Source organism: Oncorhynchus nerka, linkage group LG10 (assembly GCF_034236695.1).
Source record: "Oncorhynchus nerka isolate Pitt River linkage group LG10, Oner_Uvic_2.0, whole genome shotgun sequence".
Taxonomy (NCBI): Eukaryota; Metazoa; Chordata; class Actinopteri; order Salmoniformes; family Salmonidae; genus Oncorhynchus; species Oncorhynchus nerka.
This window is the reverse complement of record NC_088405.1, coordinates 21264945-21285291: the sequence shown is the minus strand read 5'-3', so window position 1 is coordinate 21285291 and position 20347 is coordinate 21264945. Positions and strand designations below refer to the sequence as shown.

At 43.3% G+C, this 20347-nt stretch overlaps 1 protein-coding gene and 1 long non-coding RNA gene across 3 annotated transcripts in view; one reads left to right on the top strand and one right to left on the bottom strand.

The window, feature by feature from the left end:
* The window catches only part of LOC115134998 (heterogeneous nuclear ribonucleoprotein L-like), a 77242-nt gene that overhangs the window by 38842 nt on the left and 18053 nt on the right, over window positions 1-20347 (bottom strand). The gene's annotated exons all lie outside the window — the stretch shown is intronic.
* LOC135573665 (uncharacterized) lies at window positions 638-14886 on the top strand. Its single transcript, XR_010464821.1, has 2 exons — window positions 638-1595; window positions 9951-14886. It is a non-coding gene; the product is annotated as an uncharacterized LOC135573665 (long non-coding RNA).

The window sequence follows — 20347 nt, the reverse complement described above, 5'->3', positions numbered from 1 at the left end:
GGTTGATTAGCTGTTGTCCGTTCTTGTACCAGATGTAGGCAGGGTTGAGGTTGTCACTCAGAGTACATTTGGTGCTGCAGGTCAGTGTTACTTTCTGTCCCTCTTTCACAGTGTCTGGATTCTTCCTTACCTTCAGACCTGTGACAAACAGTTGTCCCATATTCGCTGTTCTGCCATCCTGAGTTGTCTGAGTTAACTTATACTCAGCGGAGTCCCTCTGTCTCAAATCACTGATATTAAGAGTATGGGAATATTGACCGGAACCCACAACACCACCAGGTCTCAAATGTCCTCCATACTCTGGGTCTTTAATCAGATCCTCCGGAATGGTTGTGTCCTTCCATTTCTTCATGTTGTCGTTGTTAAACCAGTAGAATTCTTTACATTTACTTCTGGTTTCTTGGATTTCCAAACCGCAGGACAATTCTACAGACGATCCTAAGGCACAAACATTCTCCTTTCTACAAAATAAAACTACCACAACTGCAGCCAGCAGACCTGGTATAAAGCGGAGAAGCCCTGCAAACATACTTCCTGCCAACATCCACGGATACCTAAACCTGTACTGGTGGTGCAGTTGAACTAAATTCAAGTGTGAATCAAGTGATGTTATTTCTTAATACTTATAGGAGGGAGTGTACTCTTCTTGTGCAAGTCTAACTTCCTTCCTTTAAGAGATACAGTTAATATCATGCTTGCTTACATGGTGAAGAGAAATCTAGAAAATGAAAAATGCAAGATATACTGTATATTTTTCTCAGACTATTGATGAAACGATAATGCGTGCGAGATGAAGAGGAATGACTTGAACATTTCAACATGTTAAGTGACAGGCCTACTATGTTCCAGGAGGATTAAAAGGTCTACTATGTTCCAGGAGGATTAAAAGGTCTACTATGTTCCAGGAGGATTAAAAGGTCTACTATGTTCCAGGAGGACTAAAAGGCCTACTATGTTCCAGGAGGATTAAAAGGCCTACTATGTTCCAGGAGGATTAAAAGGTCTATTATGTTCCAGGAGGATTAAAAGGTCTACTACGTTCCAGGAGGATTAAAAGGTCTACTATGTTCCAGGAGGATTAAAAGGTCTACTATGTTCCAGGAGGATTAAAAGGTCTACTATGTTCCAGGAGGATTAAAAGGCCTACTATGTTCCAGGAGGATTAAAAGGCCTACTATGTTCCAGGAGGATTAAAAGGTCTACTATGTTCCAGGAGGATTAAAAGGTCTACTATGTTCCAGGAGGATTAAAAGGTCTACTATGTTCCAGGAGGATTAAAAGGTCTACTATGTTCCAGGAGGATTAAAAGGTCTACTATGTTCCAGGAGGACTAAAAGGCCTACTATGTTCCAGGAGGATTAAAAGGCCTACTATGTTCCAGGAGGATTAAAAGGTCTACTATGTTCCAGGAGGATTAAAAGGTCTACTATGTTCCAGGAGGATTAAAAGGTCTACTATGTTCCAGGAGGACTAAAAGGTCTACTATGTTCCAGGAGGATTAAAAGGTCTACTATGTTCCAGGAGGATTAAAAGGTCTACTATGTTCCAGGAGGATTAAAAGGTCTACTATGTTCCAGGAGGATTAAAAGGCCTACGTAAGTAATACGTGTTTATACACCCACTTCGTCATAATAAACACAATATAACAGATTTAGTGTCTGAGATAAGTACAGAATTTACATTCAATTTATGAGTTTAAAAATAACTTTTCACTTCCTGAATTGCATGAGTTGAAAACAGAATTGACCCAACCCTGGTTTGAACCTGTTATACAGTCACATAGACGCACCCTGAACTGCTTCTACCCCCAAGCCATACGTGTAATGAATACTCAGGGAGAAAAAGGTATAGATTCACATGCAGAGCACAGCAGGTGTTTATTATACCTTCACAGAAGGCAGGAATCGTGGTCACAGGCAAGCAATTGTCATACACAGGTAGGCAAACAGGCAAGTGAATCAAAACTAAGAATGAAGGCTATAACTGGTTCTCACAAACAAGCTAGGAAAAGGCTTAGTAGAGTCAAAATGAACAACACCTCACAAACAGAATGAACTGAACTAAATAAGGAGCTGATGAGACCAGGTGAGTAACTAACACAGGTGAAATCAATGAACAAAAATAAAAGACAGGGCTATATTCAAGAACACAAAGAAACAGGGCTATGTTCAAGAACACAATGAAACAGAACAAGGTTGACTAAGAAAATAAATACAGAACCTTAAAATACAAAGGCTAAGTAGTTAACCAATAGCTACCCAGCCATTGCCCCCACTCTGCACTAACTCTGACTCATCACATACGCTACTGCTTATTATCTATCCTGTTGCCTAGTCGCTTTATCCCTGCCCATGTGTACATATCTATCTAAATTACATCGTACCCCTGCACATTGACTTGGTACTGATACCCTGTGTATTAGACCTTCCCCCATTTAGTCGACGGATCGATTATTTGGTCGGTAGGCTGTTTTTCAACCTAGATTTTTTTGATTGTTAGTGTCTATCAATTCCCTATTACATATCACCAGTAATACATTCTGTTAATCCCCATAATTTCTAATCTACAATGTTTGTTTGGTTACAGTAATTTCCCTTAATGCATTCAATATTATTCCAGTCTTTTACTGTTCTCATTGTTGGAGTTGTTTGCAGAGCGCACAACCTATGCTGCTACACTTGTGAGAAACAAGTTTTGGTTTATTGCATTCCATTTACAAGTTTTGTCAATTGATTCAGTGTCTTTTGTTTGGAGAACTCCTGTCAATGTTGTGTAAGGACGCACACCTGATTATGCATGGCAGTAGGCCTAGGCTACCTGGCCTACTTGCAAATGTAAGCATATAAATGTGCCCATTTGGGGATCTGATAGTATTTCACCACCACTAATGAGCTGTGGAGCTTCTCAAAGTATTTTTTAAATATATTTTTAAACATCTATAGTTAAATAGTTGCTCAATGTAGCCTGTTAGAAAAATCTTTCCAGGTCTCTCCCTTTTGATAACAACAAAAAAAAAATGTAATGCTCTGATCCAGTGTAAAAATCCTAAAATAGGCCTACTGTCACGTCTCCTCCCCTCCGGCGTTTGAGGTCGCAGATCTACTAACCACCGGTTCTGGGATCCATCATTACACACACCTGGCATCAATCATTACTCGCAGCTGCACGTCATCATGAGCCACACCTGGACTCCATTACCTCACTTATTACCTCCCCTATATCTGGCACTCCCTTAGGTTCCTTCCCCAGTCAGTATTGTTCCTGTGTTTATGTGTAGACGCTACTGTTATGTTGTCTTGGTCAACGTTTGTTGTTTTATTAAACGTTTCATCTGCACCTCCTTGACTCTCAGTGTCTCCGTTATACCTACCTGATTACTACTTATCCCTTGCACAAAGCTTAGCAGTGTCTGTCCGGAGCTCACTGGTGTGGGAAACTCTGAGGGCCCAGAATACTGTCCAACAGTGTTGCAAGTTTGATAGTGCAAGCATTGGGTCGGAACCAGTTGATAGTTGACACAATGTTTGAAGTTCCTTGCAGACAGGTCACGAAAAGCCAATGTGATTTATAGGATATTTATTTTCTACCTGCAGGCAGCAATGTTTTTATTTGTTGGCCTAAGGTAGGCTATTTTGACATATTTTAGTGTGTTACTTTCTATTAAATGTGTTAATTGTATTTTCTATCAAATAAAATAGCAAATAAAACTCTGCATTGTTGGTTAAGGGCTTGTAGGTAAGTATTTCACGGTAAGTATTTCATGGTACCTGTTGTATTCGGTGCATGTGACATAACATTTGATTTGATTTTACATCAAACTTTCAATGGGTGAATTTGCATGGTCTGCATGGTCTCCTCAGGCTAGACTCTCTACAACCTGTAGATAGACCAACTAAACATTATGCTGTTCTGGGAATACAAACAGCAGATCAGATGAATACATCTATGTCAGAAAATATATAAAGGCTGATGGGAGAAAGCAACACAGCAGATATGTGGTGAAAGGAGTCTTTAAAAGCACCTTAACGGGGCTCGTGGTACTTCGTGGTACTTCAAACACATGGTTTCATGCCATTCCATTCACGCCGTTCCTGCCATTATTATGAGCCGTCTTCCTCTCAGCAGCCTCCACTGGTATATACCGTATACCGGGGTATTTGGAAATAGCCACGGGAGCGTTTTTCAATACCATTAATAAATTGAAACCATTTCTTTGAAGTTGTTCAATACATTTGTATATCTGTAGCTAATTTCTAAGTAAATACCTGCAGTCAAATTGCGCAATATGTTAGGAGATAAAGCAGATTGCTTTCTTCGTTTCACCTGTCGCATTATTTTACAAGCTTAGTTCCCCAGAACAGTTGAGCCAGTCATGTGTTTGTTCGTAAATAGCATAACGGGGGAAAACGGGAGCAGGTCCATCTGTGTATTAGGGGTCGCGTTTTATAATGAAAGTTACGTTTTTTTTTTGCTCCTATAGTTTCCTCCACATAAAATACATTAATGAAACACATTAGGCAGAAAATACTTTAATTTTCATCAGATGACAACAGAAGTGCAACACTAATTGGCTGGCAGACACAAGTAAATTAGCTTCCAATGAAAAAGCAAGGTATTTTTTTAAATCAAAAACGATATATGTCCATCATATTTCTACTGTTTATCATAGTAAGAATGTAGCCAGCTACATTTCCTAATGTTTTGCTTAATGTTAATCTAGCATTTTACCTGAGAAAAGTAGTCTGGCTACACCAACAAAAGTACTGAAGAAAAGTAGTCTGGCTACACCAAGAAAAGTACTGGAGAAAAGTAGTCTGGCTACACCAAGAAAAGTACTGGAGAAAAGTAGTCTGGCTGCACCAAGAAAAGTACAGGAGAAAAGTAGTCTGGCTGCACCAAGAAAAGTACTGGAGAAAAGTAGTCTGGCTACACCAAGAAAAGTACTGGAGAAAAGTAGTCTGGCTACACCAAGAAAAGTACTGGAGAAAAGTAGTCTGGCTACACCAAGAAAAGTACTGGAGAAAAGTAGCTCCACATCAGTCAGAGTGCTGTCTGCTGATAGAATGATGGAGAAAAGTAGCTCCACATCAGTCAGAGTGCTGTCTGCTGATAGAATGATGGAGAAAAGTAGCTCCACATCAGTCAAAGTGCTGTCTGCTGATAGAATGATGGAGAAAAGTAGCTACACATCAGTCAAAGCGCTGTCTGCTGATAGAATGATGGAGAAAAGTAGCTACACATCAGTCAAAGTGCTGTCTGCTGATAGAATGATGGAGAAAAGTAGCTACACATCAGTCAAAGTGCTGTCTGCTGATAGAATGATGGAGAAAAGTAGCTACACATCAGTCAAAGCGCTGTCTGCTGATAGAATGATGGAGAAAAGTAGCTACACATCAGTCAAAGCTCTGTCTGCTGATAGAATGATGGAGAAAAGTAGCTACACATCAGTCAAAGCGCTGTCTGCTGATAGAATGATGGAGAAAAGTAGCTACACATCAGTCAAAGCTCTGTCTGCTGATAGAATGATGGAGAAAAGTAGCTCCACATCAGTCAAAGCTCTGTCTGCTGATAGAATGATGGAGAAAAGTAGCTACACATCAGTCAAAGCGCTGTCTGCTGATAGAATGATGGAGAAAAGTAGCTACACATCAGTCAAAGCGCTGTCTCCTGATAGAATGATGGAGAAAAGTAGCTCCACATCAGTCAAAGCGCTGTCTGCTGATAGAATGATGGAGAAAAGTAGCTCCACATCAGTCAAAGCGCTGTCTGCTGATAGAATGATGGAGAAAAGTAGCTCCACATCAGTCAAAGCGCTGTCTGCTGATAGAATGATGGAGAAAAGTAGCTCCACATCAGTCAAAGCGCTGTCTGCTGATAGAATGATGGAGAAAAGTAGCTCCACATCAGTCAAAGCGCTGTCTGCTGATAGAATGATGGAGAAAAGTAGCTACACATCAGTCAAAGCTCTGTCTGCTGATAGAATGATGGAGAAAAGTAGCTCCACATCAGTCAAAGCTCTGTCTGCTGATAGAATGATGGAGAAAAGTAGCTACACATCAGTCAAAGCGCTGTCTGCTGATAGAATGATGGAGAAAAGTAGCTACACATCAGTCAAAGCGCTGTCTGCTGATAGAATGATGGAGAAAAGTAGCTCCACATCAGTCAAAGCGCTGTCTGCTGATAGAATGATGGAGAAAAGTAGCTCCACATCAGTCAAAGCGCTGTCTGCTGATAGAATGATGGAGAAAAGTAGCTACACATCAGTCAAAGCGCTGTCTGCTGATAGAATGATGGAGAAAAGTAGCTACACATCAGTCAAAGCTCTGTCTGCTGATAGAATGATGGAGAAAAGTAGCTCCACATCAGTCAAAGCTCTGTCTGCTGATAGAATGATGGAGAAAAGTAGCTCCACATCAGTCAAAGCGCTGTCTGCTGATAGAATGATGGAGAAAAGTAGCTCCACATCAGTCAAAGCGCTGTCTGCTGATAGAATGATGGAGAAAAGTAGCTCCACATCAGTCAAAGCGCTGTCTGCTGATAGAATGATGGAGAAAAGTAGCTCCACATCAGTCAAAGCGCTGTCTGCTGATAGAATGATGGAGAAAAGTAGCTCCACATCAGTCAAAGCGCTGTCTGCTGATAGAATGATGGAGAAAAGTAGCTACACATCAGTCAAAGCGCTGTCTGCTGATAGAATGATGGAGAAAAGTAGCTCCACATCAGTCAAAGCGCTGTCTGCTGATAGAATGATGGAGAAAAGTAGCTCCACATCAGTCAAAGCGCTGTCTGCTGATAGAATGATGGAGAAAAGTAGCTACACATCAGTCAAAGCGCTGTCTCCTGATAGAATGATGGAGAAAAGTAGCTCCACATCAGTCAAAGCTCTGTCTGCTGATAGAATGATGGAGAAAAGTAGCCACACATCAGTCAAAGCGCTGTCTGCTGATAGAATGATGGAGAAAAGTAGCTACACATCAGTCAAAGCGCTGTCTGCTGATAGAATGATGGAGAAAAGTAGCTACACATCAGTCAAAGCTCTGTCTGCTGATAGAATGATGGAGAAAAGTAGCTCCACATCAGTCAAAGCTCTGTCTGCTGATAGAATGATGGAGAAAAGTAGCTCCACATCAGTCAAAGCGCTGTCTGCTGATAGAATGATGGAGAAAAGTAGCTACACATCAGTCAAAGCGCTGTCTGCTGATAGAATGATGGAGAAAAGTAGCTCCACATCAGTCAAAGCGCTGTCTGCTGATAGAATGATGGAGAAAAGTAACTCCCCATCAGTCAGAGTGCTGTCTGCTGATAGAATGATGGAGAAAAGTAGCTACACATCAGTCAGAGTGCTGTCTGCTGATAGAATGATGGAGAAAAGTAGCTACACATCAGTCAAAGCGCTGTCTGCTGATAGAATGATGGAGAAAATTAGCTACACATCAGTCAAAGCGCTGTCTGCTGTTAGAATGATGGAGAAAAGTAGCTACACATCAGTCAAAGCGCTGTCTGCTGATAGAATGATGGAGAAAAGTAGCTACACATCAATCAAAGCGCTGTCTCCTGATAGAATGATGGAGAAAAGTAGCTCCACATCAGTCAAAGCTCTGTCTGCTGATAGAATGATGGAGAAAAGTAGCTCCACATCAGTCAAAGCGCTGTCTGCTGATAGAATGATGGAGAAAAGTAGCTACACATCAGTCAAAGCGCTGTCTGCTGATAGAATGATGGAGAAAAGTAGCTACACATCAGTCAAAGCTCTGTCTGCTGATAGAATGATGGAGAAAAGTAGCTCCACATCAGTCAAAGCTCTGTCTGCTGATAGAATGATGGAGAAAAGTAGCTCCACATCAGTCAAAGCGCTGTCTGCTGATAGAATGATGGAGAAAAGTAGCTCCACATCAGTCAAAGCGCTGTCTGCTGATAGAATGATGGAGAAAAGTAGCTCCACATCAGTCAAAGCGCTGTCTGCTGATAGAATGATGGAGAAAAGTAGCTCCACATCAGTCAAAGCGCTGTCTGCTGATAGAATGATGGAGAAAAGTAGCTCCACATCAGTCAAAGCGCTGTCTGCTGATAGAATGATGGAGAAAAGTAGCTACACATCAGTCAAAGCGCTGTCTGCTGATAGAATGATGGAGAAAAGTAGCTCCACATCAGTCAAAGCGCTGTCTGCTGATAGAATGATGGAGAAAAGTAGCTCCACATCAGTCAAAGCGCTGTCTGCTGATAGAATGATGGAGAAAAGTAGCTACACATCAGTCAAAGCGCTGTCTCCTGATAGAATGATGGAGAAAAGTAGCTCCACATCAGTCAAAGCTCTGTCTGCTGATAGAATGATGGAGAAAAGTAGCCACACATCAGTCAAAGCGCTGTCTGCTGATAGAATGATGGAGAAAAGTAGCTACACATCAGTCAAAGCGCTGTCTGCTGATAGAATGATGGAGAAAAGTAGCTACACATCAGTCAAAGCTCTGTCTGCTGATAGAATGATGGAGAAAAGTAGCTCCACATCAGTCAAAGCTCTGTCTGCTGATAGAATGATGGAGAAAAGTAGCTCCACATCAGTCAAAGCGCTGTCTGCTGATAGAATGATGGAGAAAAGTAGCTACACATCAGTCAAAGCGCTGTCTGCTGATAGAATGATGGAGAAAAGTAGCTCCACATCAGTCAAAGCGCTGTCTGCTGATAGAATGATGGAGAAAAGTAACTCCCCATCAGTCAGAGTGCTGTCTGCTGATAGAATGATGGAGAAAAGTAGCTACACATCAGTCAGAGTGCTGTCTGCTGATAGAATGATGGAGAAAAGTAGCTACACATCAGTCAAAGCGCTGTCTGCTGATAGAATGATGGAGAAAATTAGCTACACATCAGTCAAAGCGCTGTCTGCTGTTAGAATGATGGAGAAAAGTAGCTACACATCAGTCAAAGCGCTGTCTGCTGATAGAATGATGGAGAAAAGTAGCTACACATCAATCAAAGCGCTGTCTCCTGATAGAATGATGGAGAAAAGTAGCTACACATCAGTCAAAGTGCTGTCTGCTGATAGAATGATGGAGAAAAGTAGCTCCCCATCAGTCAAAGTGCTGTCTGCTGATAGAATGATGGAGAAAAGTAGCTCCACATCAGTCAAAGTGCTGTCTGCTGATAGAATGCCCGTTTGTGAATTCTCATCCAGTGGAGAAGGGCAACTGAAGCACAAAATGAGTCTGATGCCGAGTAGAAATTACAATAACAAGCATTTAAATCTGCGTTTACAAAACACAGCAAGATGTTTCTAATCTGCTATATATTTTCTTCCTGCGTGAAAAATGTAGAATTCTGCTTTAACCCAATCCCTAAATTTAACATGTTAGTTATCTAATAAGTGGCTGAATAAATAAGGTGATGGGGCATCATATTGTGATAGCTTTCTGTCGTGTTTGAGTCAAAGCCCTTTGGATGAGTTATTCATTTACTCCTCCCCCCTCTTCTCTGAGCAGACAGGCAGGCCTGTTGCCCTAGCGACTCCAGACAGTCACAGCGTGTAGCCTACACATGCTGCTCCAGAGCCAGTACTGTTCTTCCTTCAGACAAGCATGCATAGACATTGTGCAAATTAACACATTTTTATCATTCACATTCACCTGTAAATGTCACCAAAAATTACATCTGGTAGCTCCTACCTATATATGTATAACTTTATGAGCTGGATTGCCTGTCTTTGCAATTTGTTTATTTTCATTCACGCTAATTAGCATATTTAGCTAACAGCCGTCACGGAAATATGCTATTACTTGTTATAATACTGTTTGCATTCTGGTAATAGACGCTCAATAGGCTTTTTTGCATTTTTGGCGCTCCCTTGTGTACTAAGCCATTAATACCAGTATGAAAGAAGGCCGGTATGACGATATGAAAATCTGGATACCACCCAAACATATAAAGTAGTACAGTATTTTTATAATATTATATTACAGCATTTTTAGGAGGAGAGAGTGTGTGACTGTGTTGGGAGCCAGTCGAGACATTCTGAACATGTACTGGGGGAGTCTGTCAGCATGTTGAGAGTAAGGAGTGATGTTCCTTGGACTGTGAACATCAGCTTTCCAGGCCACGTCCCCTGGGAGAGTGTGTGGCCATGCAAGTGTGTGAGTAAGACGGAATTTGTTCTCAATTTGTGCTCAACATCAACTTTCCAGGGTTTGCTTCCTAGGGGCTTGAACCTGTTTGTATATGTGTGTGTTTGTGTGAGCGGAGTGGAGCGAGGAGTAGAGCGAAGCGAGGAGTGGAGAGGAGCAGAGCGGAGCGGAGAGGGAGCGGAGCGAGGAGTGGAGCTGGAGGAGCAGAGCAGAGCGGAAGCGAAGCGAGGAGTGGAGAGGAGCTGGAGGAGCAGAGCGGAGCGGAGAGGGAGCGGAGCGAGGAGCTGGAGGAGCAGAGTGGAGCGGGAGCGGAGCGAGGAGTGGAGAGGAGCTGGAGGAGCAGAGCGGAGCGAGGAGTGGAGAGGAGCTGGAGGAGCAGAGCGGAGCGGAAGCGAAGCGAGGAGTGGAGAGGAGCTAGAGGAGCGGAGCGGAGAGGGAGCGGAGCGAGGACTGGAGAGGAGCTAGAGGAGCAGAGTGGAGCGGAGCGAGGAGTGGAGAGGAGCTGGAGGAGCAGAGCGGAGATGGAGCGGAGCAAGGAGTAGAGCGGAGCGGGGAGTGGAGAGGAGCTGGAGGAGCAGAGCGGAGATGAATCAGAGCAAGGAGTAGAGCGGAGCGAGGAGTAGAGCGGAGCGAGGAGTGGAGCGAAGTTGGAGTGGAGCTGGAGCGAGGAGTGGAGCTGGAGTGGAGCTGGAGTGGAACGAGGAGTAGAGCGGAGCGCGAGTTTCCCAAAGGCTGGAGCGTCGGCCTTCTCAGCTCCAATTTCTCTCCAATAGCAGTCACTTCACGACCTCAGGACACGACCAGCCCAGCATGCATTTGTAGTCTACTTGTGTGCTGCTATAAACTCTTGCTTTAGCAAGAGCCTAATAGGCTAAATATTTTCATAAAGAAACTTATAAAACACACAGGTGAAAAATCAAGGTGATTTACAAAGATGAGGACCAAGAGCAAGAGAGGGAGTAAAGAATGATTGTGGAATCTGAAAAGACAGGTATCCCGAAAGCATGATGGGGTACTTAGTATGTGTTCATGCTAACAGAAAGGAAGGAGGTCGGTAGCTAGCTAAGTGTGTCATTGTAGCAAAGTATTTATAAACAAAAAAATAATTTTCATTATATTATCTATTCATTAGGCCAACATTGATTTTGGCCCAATAGGCCTGGCATTTTACATGTTTCAAGTAGCTTTCTGTTTTGATAGGGTCATTTTACCTCAAATCCTTTAGGCCTAGCTATAGAAATATAATAAAACGACTACACATCCCTGCCCAGCCTGGCAAGAGCGTCCCAAAGGGTGTTCGGCATCCGCAGTGGCCCTGAAGCGCTGAGAGTGTATTCTCTGCTGCTGGCCTGCTCTCCAGGCACCATCACATGGGCCTGAAACCACAGACTCCGGCCAAACTCATGTTTCTAAGAATGAATTCAAAGGCCCTGTAGATGGAGCATAATAAGGCTTTTAAAAATTTAATTTCTATTTAATTCTAAGTAAATCACAACCTATATGTGTAGTTTATACGCTATGATACAACAAAATGTTGTTTAAATGCTGAGCGCTTAATGTCCCTGCCAGCCTAGTGTGTCGCACTTGCAAATGCTTCACAATGTGTTTGTTTGTCGGCTATAGCCTTGAAATAATAGTTAATAATAATAATAAATAATTAATTTTCCTTCCTTCTTAGGCTCCCTGTCTGGCTCCTGACCTATTTACAGTTAGTTTAATACGACATGTAGCCTAGTTGAAATTATAAGTGCTTCTTAGTCACATTTTCCTGTTGTTTATTAACCTGTAGCTTCTACTCGGGACGCTTGCGTCCCAACTAGAGCTCTGGAAATGCAAATGCGCTACGCTAAATGCTAATAGTATTAGTTAAAACTCAAAAGTTCATTAAAATACACATGCAGGGTATCGAATTAAAGCTACACTCGTTGTGAATCCAGGCAACAAGTCAGATTTTTAAAATGCTTTTCGGCGAAAGCATGAGAAGCTATTATCTGATAGCATGCAACACCCCAAAAGACCCACAGGGGACGTAAACAAAATAATTAGCATTTCGGCGTTACACAAACCGCACAATAAAATAGAAAACATTCATTACCTTTCACCATCTTCTTTGTTGGCACTCCTAGATGTCCCATAAACACTATTTGGGTCTTTATTTCGATTAAATCGGTCCATATAAAGCCTAGATATCGTTATATGTAGACTGTGTGATAAACGAAAAAAACATCGTTTCAAAACGTAACATCATTTTTTTAAATTAAAAAAGTCGACGATAAACTTTCACAAAACACTTCGAAATACGTTTGTAATGCAACTTTAGGTATTAGTAAACGTTAATAAGCGATAAAATTCATCAGGAGGCGATGTAAAGATCATTAGCTGTCCGTCTGGAAAAATGTCCGGCTAGAAACTCAACGAAAATATCCGGTCCTAGACCGAAGGAGATACGGTGTCCTGCATGTGTTTGACCAAGAAAAAACTCGAAGGAAGACTCTAGACACCGTGTGGAAGCTGTAGGTACTGCAACCTCAGTCAATTAATTGTGGTTCACGTTTATCAATGGGTTCAAGTAGCGCATGGATATATTTTCCCATTTTCAGTGATCAGTTTTTCCTGTGCTTTTCGATGTAAATGCCGTTCTGGTAAAGCCACAGCAGTGATTTAACCAGTTTTTTAAACGTCTGAGTGTTTTCTATCCACACAGACTAAGCAAATGCATATACTATATTCCTGGCATGAGTAGCAGGGCGCTGAAATGTTGCGCGATTTTTAACAGAATGTTCAAAAAAGTAGAGGGTCGACTTAAGAGGTTAAAATACTTTTCATTCAAATCGTACGGTTTGGTTTTAAAACTTCAAAACCAAACGTTAGGTCCAGGTAGTCGCAATAATAGATGGGTTTTGGTTAAATTGCGATTTTAATGAATGGAATGAATTCGGAGCGGCTGTTTTTTATTTCTTTGAGCGAGGAGCAGGTTTTTAGCGGAGTGGTTCGAACAGAACGATGAGCAGGATTTACGACCACTCAACTCATCTCACATACTCTGGTGTATGTGTGTTTGAGAGTGTGCGAATGGTTGAAACATGATTGCGTGTGTGCGTGTCCCTCTGTATGTGTTTGAGTGGCGAACATCGACTGTTGAGGCTTTGCTTCCCAGGAGCCCAACCCCCCTTCCCCCACCCCCTCTCCCCTAGACGTCTGGGAGGAATATTATATCATCCACAGGACAGATATGTGTAAAAAAAAAAAAAACCTTGCTAGTGACAGCCCCTTCATTCCTCACTGAGACATATTCTAAAAGAGACATACTATTCAGTCTACTACAGCACATCATCCCTCTACAATTCCACCTCAGAGTTCCACCAGGCTTCAGTTGAAATGAGACCATTTCATTCTATAACAGACTGCATCCCTGAAAGAAATAAGGACTTCAAATTGACGATAAACATCAGTTTCCCACAGAGCTCCATCCATAGAAACAACATTTGAGAATTCTACAGGGATTGTTGCTATGTGACAATGTTAGTCTACCATTCCATTTCACATGACCCTCATTAATCATACAGATTCCTCTCTTTCATATGATCAGCTTTACAGCACTTGGATTAACACACTTAATCCAGGTCGCAATTGTAAATGAGAACTTGTTCTCAACTTGCCTACCTGGTTAAATAAAGGTGAAATAAACATTTTAAAATGTAAAAAATCCACATGACAGAAATACTGCCTGAATAATGATCATAATTTAGACCAGCCTCGACTATTTTATATGAATAACACCTTCAAATGAAAGATAGAACCTGTGATAATTATTTGAACAAAATGGACTTTGAAGTAATTTGTCATTCTGACTTAAATGATGTCAAAAACACTAACCATTCAATCAACCAAACTCTTTAAAGGGTAATGTTTCTGCCCAACCCTGCTCTGACACCTGTGTCGCTGTCTGAGTAGATTAGCAATCAAGTCTCATCAAGTCTGGGACAAAAACAGGCCCTTTCACAAGCATTTATTCTGAGTATGCATCAGGCAATGTGTGGCATTTATGAATTTCAGCTGAATTCAGGCCTATTGTTTACTATAGAAGCCAATTACCAGTGTTGTGATGTTTTGTCTGAGAAGAGTTCTGCTGTTATCTGAACACGGGCATTCATTTTATGCTTTTTTCCTGATGCTTTCAGGATGCCTCACTAAGGTGTATTATCACACTCATTCTGCTGGGAAACGCTGAGAGGGCAGCTGTGATGAACAGACACACACACACTTGCACACGCAAGGACACAAGCACAGTTGCACACACACACATTTAGCTCCACAGCACTGGGGTCAAACACAGGCCTTCCATTTGACACCTGCATTTTACCATGTTCAGTCAGACTAGGGCTGTCGCGGTCACAACATTTCGTCAGCCGGTGATTGTCAAGCAAATGGTCTCACGGTAATTGACCATTGATTAACATAAACAGATTTAGCATCTCCTGGCTTCCACACAGTCTAATAAATCCATGTAATAAAGCCAATCCATTATTTATTTCAGACAGGTCTAAAGAAGCATATGAACAAAATGTAATCTATTTCAGAAGAACAGAATAGCATGCTCTGAGTTGTCCTTATGTTAGGCCCTGATGTGGCTATGCCAAATGGCTGTGGGCTACACTAGTTCATTTAGCAGACAGGATTTGCTTATAATTCTGTGGCATTATTTTATATTATTTTATAGTATGTAGAATACAATTGAACAAAGCTGAATAAAATATAAATATTTTCTCAATTATTTCAGGGAGTGCGCACATGCGGCTATTCTGTGTTGAGCGGTTAACAAAGAAATAGGTACTCCTATATGCTTAATTTACAGTTATTAATGTAACTTTAGTTGTTCTACAAACGTTGGGCTATATGTTTAGATTTTTAATACATTGTAAGGCTGCATGATGAGACTCTAATGATGATTTGAAAAAAGTAGCTTGAAAGGTATGAGCTCTGCTTTGTTTTTTTGAGCAGGCTGTTCACACTCCAATAGTCTCTCATTCACAATTTGACAATCACTTGATAATGCCTCAAATTTCACCGCGCCGTCACTTTGTGGCCGTAATGCACCCTTTTGCGGGCCGGAGTGCTGCATTGTGCCCTTCTCCCCGAGATCCTTCCGGCGCCGACTGAGATGGCCGCCTCGCTTCGCGTTCCTAGGAAACTATGCAGTTTTTTGTTTTTTTTACGTGTTATTTCTTACATTAGTACCCCAGGTCATCTTAGGTTTCATTACATACAGTCGAGAAGAACTACTGAATATAAGATCAGCGCCAACTCACCATCAGTACGACCAAGAATATGTTTTCCGCGACGCGGATCCGGTGTTCTGCCTTTCAAACAGGACAACGGAATGGATCGCATGCAGCGACCCAAGGAAACGACTCCGAAAAAGAGGGAAACGAGGCGGTGTTCTAGTCAGACTCCGAAAAAGGGCACATCGCGCACCACTCCCCAGCATTCTTCTTGCCAATGTCCAGTCTCTTGACAACAAGGTTGACGAAATCCGAGCAAGGGTAGCATTCCAGAGGGACATCAGAGACTGCAACGTTCTCTGCTTCACAGAAACATGGCTTACTGGGAAGACGCTATCCGATGCGGTGCAGCCAACGGGTTTCTCCACGCATCGCGCCGACAGAAACAAACATCTTTCTGGTAAGAAGAGTGGCGGGGGCGTATGCCTCATGACTAACGAGACATGGTGTGATGAAGGAAACATACAGGAACTCAAATCCTTCTGTTCACCTGATTTAGAATTCCTCACAATCAAATGTAGACCGCATTATCTTCCAAGAGAATTCTCCTCGATTATAATCACAGCCGTATATATCCCCCCAAGCAGACACATCGATGGCTCTGAACGAACTTTATTTAACTCTTTGCAAACTGGAAACCATTTATCCGGAGGCTGCATTCATTGTAGCTGGGGATTTTAACAAAGCTAATCTGAAAACAAGACTCCCTAAATTTTACCAGCATATCGATTGCGCAACCAGGGGTGGTAAAACCTTGGATCATTGTTACTCTAACTTCCGCGATGCATATAAGGCCCTGCCCCGCCCCCCTTTCGGAAAAGCTGACCACGACTCCATTTTGCTGATCCCTGCCTACAGGCAGAAACTAAAACAAGAGGCTCCCACGCTGAGGTCTGTCCAACGCTGGTCAGACCAAGCTGACTCCACACTCCAAGACTGCTTCCATCACGTGGACTGGGACATGTTTCGTATTGCGTCAGATGGAAATATTGACGAATACGCTGATTCGGTGTGCGAGTTCATTAGAACGTGCGTCGAAGATGTCGTTCCCATAGCAACGATAAAAACATTCCCTAACCAGAAACCGTGGATTGATGGCAGCATTCGCGTGAAACTGAAAGCGCGAACCACTGCTTTTAATCAGGGCAAGGTGTCTGGTAATATGTCCGAATATAAACAATGCAGCTATTCCCTCCGCAAGGCTATTAAACAAGCTAAGCGTCAGTACAGAGACAAAGTGGAATCTCAATTCAATGGCTCAGACACAAGAGGCATGTGGCAGGGTCTACAGTCAATCACGGACTACAAGAAGAAACCCAGCCCAGTCACAGACCAGGATGTCTTGCTCCCAGGCAGACTAAATAACTTTTTGCCCGCTTTGAGGACAATACAGTGCCACTGACACGGCCTGCAACGAAAACATGCGGTCTCTCCTTCACTGCAGCCGAGGTGAGTAAGACATTTAAACGTGTTAACCCTCGCAAGGCTGCAGGCCCAGACGGCATCCCCAGCCGCGCCCTCAGAGCATGCGCAGACCAGCTGGCCGGTGTGTTTACGGACATATTCAATCAATCCCTATACCAGTCTGCTGTTCCCACATGCTTCAAGAGGGCCACCATTGTTCCTGTTCCCAAGAAAGCTAAGGTAACTGAGCTAAACGACTACCGCCCGTAGCACTCACTTCCGTCATCATGAAGTGCTTTGAGAGACTAGTCAAGGACCATATCACCTCCACCCTACCTGACACCCTAGACCCACTCCAATTTGCTTACCGCCCAAATAGGTCCACAGACGATGCAATCTCAACCACACTGCACACTGCCCTAACCCACCTGGACAAGAGGAATACCTATGTGAGAATGCTGTTCATCGACTACAGCTCGGCATTCAAAACCATAGTACCCTCCAAGCTCGTCATCAAGCTCGAGACCCTGGGTCTCGACCCCGCCCTGTGCAACTGGGTACTGGACTTCCTGACGGGCCGCCCCAGGTGGTGAGGGTAGGCAACAACATCTCCTCCCCGCTGATCCTCAACACGGGGGCCCCACAAGGGTGCATTCTGAGCCCTCTCCTGTACTCCCTGTTCACCCACGACTGCGTGGCCATGCACGCCTCCAACTCAATCATCAAGTTTGCGGACGACACAACAGTGGTAGGCTTGATTACCAACAACGACGAGACGGCCTACAGGGAGGAGGTGAGGGCCCTCGGAGTGTGGTGTCAGGAAAATAACCTCACACTCAACGTCAACAAAACTAAGGAGATGATTGTGGACTTCAGGAAACAGCAGAGGGAACACCCCCCTATCCACATCGATGGATCAGTAGTGGAGAGGGTAGCAAGTTTTAAGTTCCTCGGCATACACATCACAGACAAACTGAATTGGTCCACTCACACAGACAGCATCGTGTAGAAGGCGCAGCAGCGCCTCTTCAACCTCAGGAGGCTGAAGAAATTTGGCTTGTCACCAAAAGCACTCACAAACTTCTACAGATGCACAATCGAGAGCATCCTGGCGGGCTGTATCACCGCCTGGTACGGCAACTGCTCCGCCCTCAACCGTAAGGCTCTCCAGAGGGTAGTGAGGTCTGCACAACGCATCACCGGGGGCAAACTACCTGCCCTCCAGGACACCTACTCCACCCGATGTTACAGGAAGGCCATAAAGATCATCAAGGACATCAACCACCCGAACCACTGCCTGTTCACCCCGCTATCATCCAGAAGGCGAGGTCAGTACAGGTGCATCAAAGCTGGGACCGAGAGACTGAAAAACAGCTTCTATCTCAAGGCCATCAGACTGTTAAACAGCCACCACTAACATTGAGTGGCTGCTGCCAACACACTGTCATTGACACTGACCCAACTCCAGCCACTTTAATAATGGGAATTGATGGGAAATGATGTAAATATATCACTAGCCACTTTAAACAATGCTACCTTATATAATGTTACTTACCCTACATTATTCATCTCATATGCATATGTATATACTGTACTCTAGATCATCGACTGCATTCTTATGTCACTAGCCACTTTAACTATGCCACTTTGTTTACTTTGTCTACATACTCATCTCATATGTATATACTGTACTCGATACCATCTACTGTATGCTGCTCTGTACCATCACTCATTCATATATCCTTATGTACATATTCCTTATCCCCTTACACTGTGTATAAGACAGTAGTTTTGGAATTGTTAGTTAGATTACTTGTTGGTTATCACTGCATTGTCGGAACTAGAAGCACAAGCATTTCGCTACACTCGCATTAACATCTGCTAACCATGTGTATGTGACAAATAAAATTTGATTTGATTTGATTTGATTTGAGTGCTGGCCAATCCGAGGCTCTCCATTAAGTAATTGGTTCTTTCTCAGAGGCTACAAGTGAAGACCGACACATCGGGGACGCAACTGCGCGTGTCCTTATCCAATTCCGAGGTGCATATTGAAGATATTGAAAGAACTGTCCACATTTAATTTTCGTCAGCCAACAAGATGAGTAGGCCTAATGAACAGCAAAAGCACTAGCCTATGTCAATCTACTATCCCTCATAGTACAAAAGCCGACATATTATAATATTTTTTTAATCTCCCCAATTGGTAGCTACAGTCTTGCCTCATCACAGTAACTTCCGTACGGACTCTGGAGAGGTGAAGGTCGAAACCCGACCCAACCAAACCGCACTGCTTCTTGACACAATACCCGCTTAACCCGGAAGCCAGCCGCACCATGTGACAGAGGAAACACCGTACACCTGCTGGCGACTGTGTCAGCGTGCATGCGCCCGGCCCGCCACAGGAGTCGCTAGAGCGCGATGGGACAAGGAAATCCCTGCCGGCCAAACCCTCCCCTAACCTGGACGATGTTGGGCCAATTGTGCGCCGCCCCATGGGTATCCCGGTCGCGGCCGGCTGCGACAGAGCCTGGACTCGTACCAGGATCTCCAGTGGCACAGATAGACCACTGCACCACTCGGGAGGCCCCAACCTATTCTATTCTGTGCAAGAAATAAATATTCCAACATAGTCGGGACAGTTGTGGAATGCGATAGATCCCAAATTAATACAACCACTAAGATAAAAAAAATGCAATGTGAATGATGGAAAAGATCAGAACAGTTAGCTTAAAATGTTGATAAACTATTACGCTATTTCTTCACATTATAAGCGCAGCAATGCACACATGGTAGTAGGCTATAAGCGCAAATGTTCCATTAGCAGAAACACCAATATCGAAAGTGACCTCAAACGAAATTATGCATGTAATGCTTTTATTATAAAGCTGCATTTTTATGGTGAAAATGATCTTCCCCAAACTTGAATCTCATGTACTGTTTATGTCTGCCAGTTAGGCTCTACACCCCTTGGAGTGTGGATTCATGTGCTTAATTTTAAGATGTTTGTGATAAAGACCTTATTAAAACATATGGGCTAGGCTACATGAGGGCTAGGCTACATGAGGGCTACATGAGGGCTAGACTACATGGGGGCTACATGAGGGCTACATGAGGGCTAGACTACATGAGGGCTACATGAGGGCTAGGCTACATGAGGGCTACATGTGGGCTATACTACATGGGGGCTACATGAGGGCTAGGCTACATGAGGGCTACATGAGTGCTAGGCTACATGAGGGCTAGACTACATGAGGGCTACATGAGGGCTAGGCTACATGAGGGCTAGGCTACATGAGGGCTACATGAGGGCTAGACTACATGAGGGCTAGGCTACATGAGGGCTACATGAGGGCTAGAGTACATGAGGGCTACATGAGTGCTAGGCTACATGAGGGCTACATGAGGGCTAGGCTACATGAGGTGTGTGACTATGATTCAAACAAGTCGCAAAAAAAGGCTTTGTTTCTTATGCTGGGCATCATTTACAAGTGATAATATATATTTCACAAGTGATATGCTAATATTGTCACCCATCAGACTATTCTT